This window comes from Solanum tuberosum, unplaced genomic scaffold (genome assembly GCF_000226075.1).
Source record: "Solanum tuberosum cultivar DM 1-3 516 R44 unplaced genomic scaffold, SolTub_3.0 scf00353, whole genome shotgun sequence".
Taxonomy (NCBI): Eukaryota; Viridiplantae; Streptophyta; class Magnoliopsida; order Solanales; family Solanaceae; genus Solanum; species Solanum tuberosum.
The window spans coordinates 438029-443291 of record NW_006239275.1 but is presented as its reverse complement, the minus strand read 5'-3'; positions in this window follow the sequence as shown (position 1 = coordinate 443291).

Here is a 5263-nt window from a genome sequence, read left to right as displayed (position 1 = left end):
AGCCAGAGCACCACAACTTCAGCTCTGAAGTTTGTGCTCTGGCGCCCCGCGCGAAGGTCGCCAGTTCTTCCCATTTCTTCCCCAATCTTTCGTACTAGTTCTTTAGCAAAGTACCTCTGTTTTCTAGTTGATTCCAACACTCTAAGGTAAATCTAAACATCATGAAATCATCCATAAACATGAAATCATGAACATTGAATCCATAATCCAATTCAAAAAAAGTTAAGATCAAAGTCAAGAGAAGTAAAAGTCAAAGTCAAGAGAAGTTCTTAGAGTTTTCCAAAAGTCTTTTCCAAATGTTTTAACTTTGTTTTAAGACTTAGAGTTCAAGTTAAGTAAAGTTTGAAGTTCATTCCTTCAAAAGTATATGGGGACTATGTATTCCCAAAGGGTTTAAAATATTTTCACATTTAAACAAGAAAGGAAACCTCGATTTCCAAAGAGCCTTCGGGTTAGTTTTCAGAAAAGAGTAATCGCTTTCTAAATGAAGCAAGAGAGGAAACTTTGGTTTCCAAGATAGACTTTGAACTAAGTTTTTGAGCACTAATCTCAAATCAACGAAAGAAGTATGTTTTTAAACATAAGAGCTAATATCATATTTTTGGGAGTAGTATTGAGCACCGATATGGGGGAGAGTTCAGACAACTCACAGCCCCCATAAACCATGTAGCCATCATGGGTAGAAAAGGGTCATACTTTTTAGATGATTCCTTTAGTGTTTTTTAGCATAGACTAGTTGATCCACTTAGTAGTTCAGGTTCTATACCCTCGGCAAGGTATAGGACGGCCCTGGCAGTGTGAGGCAAAATGTTGTATCATCACAATAGCTCTTACGTGATGGTTGTCGGTTAGAGAAACTCCCACATAAGTAATTGTATTCTTATATACATAGTTTATTGTATTTTTATACATATTTCAGAGTTATATGTATCTTTGCATACACACAGAGTTGACATCATGTTTTAAATAGCTTTTCTTTATATTGCACTTGTTTTAAACTGTTTTATATTTAAATGAGTTCAGTTATGTTAAGTTGAGTTGAGTCAGGTAAGTTCTTCAGATTCTTTTCAAAACTATGTTGTGTTTAGCATTCCAACTCGCATACTCGTATATTCAATGTACTGATGCCAGTTGACCTACATCTTACTACGATGCAGACACAGGTAACTAGGATCGGCATCCAACACATTGTTGATCCAGTGAGCACTCCAGAGTTGGTTGGTGAGCCTCTTTGCATTCCAGATGACTCTTTTTATTGCTTTCAGTCATTTTATTAGTTCATTAGGTTGTCGTGGGGTTTGTCCCGACATCCATCTCAGTTGTTTTAGAGGTTTCATAGATAGTCAGATGTTAGTTCTTTAGTTTTTCCATTGTCATTATCTTATGTTAAGACTTGAATTTGCCTTAATGGCCAAGTTAAATGTTTCATTATAACATTCCAGTTTATTACATAAACTTGTCTTTGTTGAATTAAGTCTTCCGCTGAGTAAGTAAGTCAGGGCAAGGGTTCACTTGGGGCCAACAATGGTTCTCGAGTGCCAATCCCGCCTAGGGTGTAGGCTCGGGGCGTGACAAACTTGGTATCAGTGCCCAGAGTTCAAAAGTCCTAGGGAGTCTATGAAGCCGTGTCAGTAAAGCCCTAGTTATCGGTGTGAAGCGCGCCACATCTATAATTAGGAGGCTACAACATTTAGGAAAAAGCTAGGGGCATCTTTGGCTTTTGGCTTTGGCTTGGCCCCTTTGCCTTGGCACTTGCCCCTTGGCCTTGACCCTTATAACCCTCATTTCAACTCTAGAAGGTCTTCTAATCTACGGGGAGTCATTTTATGATTTTACCCTTACATTTAGGCTCTAGTTTAACCTACTATTTTCCGGAGTGTTATATTTATTGCCCACTAAACCACCTAACTCTAGATGATTTAAACTTCAACTAAAGCAACAACTTTGTTGCCCACTAAACCAATAAACTCTAACTGATTTAGACTTTTTGACTGAACCAAAATAATGATCTGATTCCTTTATAACACAGGAATATATCTACAATGATAAGCACTGAATGATAAACCCTAAGACAACTAAGACGCAAGCAGCTCTATCAGGTCCATTTGCTCTTTATGAAGATACCTCTCAAAAAGATAGTTTTTGCTTGTGTTCTTGAATATTTCAGGAATGCAAAACTAAGGTTGTGTCTATTGAGAAGAGCCTTATAAATAATAGACACAACCTTAGAAGCCATGCTATTGGCCAAGGATTTTGTCACGCCGTTCTGGAGCCGTGCACCAACTCCTGCAGACCTAGAACCTAGAGGTTGTAGTGTACTTTTTCCAGTTGTCCCCTTTCTCGCATATGAACACCATTGGGATCAAGTCCCCTTATAAGATCCCTTTGTTTGTCAAATCATCAAAACGAAAAAATAACAATATGTTGTAAAGACAATGGTGACGTGTAATTATATCTACTTACACACCAATATGTTAGTGATTTGAGATGACTTCATTGACTTTTGACTTATGTGTTTGACTATGAAATTTCTTGTCTACTTGCTTTATAGCCTTGATTATATATCAATTACTAACCTTAGTTGGACTATGATGCGTACAGGTTACATGTACATAATATTTGTATTGATGCTATTTCTATACTTTTTTAAAGTGTTGACTGTGATCGAGGTGTCTATAGACTCTTCATTTAGCCGCGTACTTTCAGATCATAAAGTGAGCTACCTCCGTCCGAATTGCCGCAAATCTTCTTCATTTTTATGTCTCCCTTTCAGACATTGAGACAATATATTACTTAGAACTAAATAAACCAAATTAATGAACTTACACATGAATTAATTCAAATATATGTTATTTTAAAGCCTTCCCTTTTTCATAGAAATAGAGAGTGGTACCTAAATTTTTATTTGCCTTTGTAAAATTTACTAATGTGTTTTATAATAGCGCAAAGAGCAAGTACATTTACTAGTTTAAAGGATATAAATACATAAAAATATTACTTTCAAACCCAAAAGGTTAGAGAGATCAAATGAATTCTTTTCATTAATTGTGTCAAGAAAAAGTATATTAGCAATAAACATTATTCAAACAATTAAAAATCTTGACATACTATTAGAAAAGATAACAATAGGAAATAAAAATTGATAGTAATATTTATTAACTATACATCATCCAAAGCTAAACAAAACAAAAACTGCACTGGATGCAACTGCAAAAGTGACTTGTGCATTTTTTGCACTAATACTTCCTCCTTAGTCAAATAGACTATTTTGAGTAGTTGAAGATTCTAAAATGTTATGCATAAATAATATATTACTTGTTGAAGTATTGTTCTTCATTGAAGATATCTCGTTCAATTACTATTGAACAAAAAATCTTCTTTCGCTGATGATATAAATTATTGCTTTGGAGATTTTGATCCTTGGTTCACAAATATGATAACAAAACTGGATTCATCTTCTTAGTCAGTCATATGATAAATTTTTTATATCAAATCCCTCGCTCTCATTACCTTCTTGGTAGCCTTTCATAAGAAACAACTATCAAAACAAGACAACAAGTTTTACATGGCACAGTAAAATTTGTGTCCTCGGCACACTTATAAAGAAATCCTTATAAATGGACTCATAGAATGCTGGCAATTTTTTTAAAAATTTGCAAGTCAGAGCACATCATATAAGAAACAAATTGCACTGGGTATAACGGTAAGATAAAAAGTTTTTAAAAAACCTATCGAGATAAGTGTTTTAAGGATTTCAATAGACTCAATTTTAGAAAAAAAGCTAAAAACACCATAATTGAGTGACTTTGATCTTGTGTAGAACAAAGTTGGCAATGTGTTCAAACATGAAACAAACCAAGAATATTGAGAACTTTCTTCTAGTTTTTTCATTTTGGATGGGATATGTGGGCAGTAGAATAGATGTTGCCTATTTATTAAATTTTAGGAATCACATACTTTTAATATAAAATTACAATATCTCTCTTTTTAGTTTGTAATTATATTAATTCCTTAAAAAGTAATATAAACCGGATACACAATATGTAGTTCGGATACATTAAAGAATATCTCGGATACATTATAACATAAATCAAATACATAATATGTAGCTCGGATACATTAAAAACTAGCTCAGATATATTATAAAATAAACCGGATACATAATATGTAGCTCGGATACACTAAATACTGGCTCGGATATATGAATATGTAGCTCGGATACATTAAAGAAATAAAGGATTTTAGAGATTTTTAGAAATAAAAGAAAATATTGAAAATAAGGGAAACGTATATTTGAGTAATTTATGAAACAAGATGAATAATGAGAAAGGAATCTTTTCAAATTTTGAAAAAAGGTTGAAAAAAAACAATGACTTATTAGGACAACTAGACAAGTGCCACATTTTTTCTATTTGGAAAATGATAAAAGCTGACATAGGTGGCCCTCCTCCATTGACTGTGTTTAGTCATGAAAATTAAAAAATATTTTATTTTATTTTAAATATTAAATTTGGAGTTGTGTTTGGCTATAGTATTTTGATTATTTTTTAAATTTTTTTGGATGTACTGTTTATAGACATGATTTATACCTTTAATTTTTTAAAAATTAGCAAAATAATCCAATTTAGCTCTAAATGGCACCATTGAAGATTATACCAAGTCTTTTTTTCTAACAAAAATCTCAACCAGTGATGCCTAAGTATAACTCATTTATTTATTTTTTTAAGGGAAAATGATTTGATATATCTCTAACTTGGCGATTTAAAATTAATATAACCTTCATTATAAAAGTGACTCACACATATTCTTATTGTTACACAAAGGGCCTAGATATACATTTTGTAACGGTAGGGATATATATAGATTACTTTTGTAATGGTAAGAATATATGTGAGTTACTTTTGTAATGATAAAGCTATATGTGAGCTACTTTTGTAATGATAAAGTTATATGTGAGCTACTTTTATAACGAAATACATATCAACATCTAAATTACAAATTTAAGGATTATATGATCTTTTCTCATTTTTTTAATCTACTTTTGTGATACTTGACAAAGTTGAGTGATGCTCTTCGAAATTTAAAATTTTCCCACTTTTTGAACTACTCAATTAATATAAATAATCTTGAAAACTAAATATTGCCCCTAGCTAGGGTTTTTATAGGAAGCATCTTATAATGGGGGTTAGAGATGCAACAGCCGTCACCAACACACACACAAAAAAAAAGTATAATATATCTAATACAAAATTTTAATACCAAA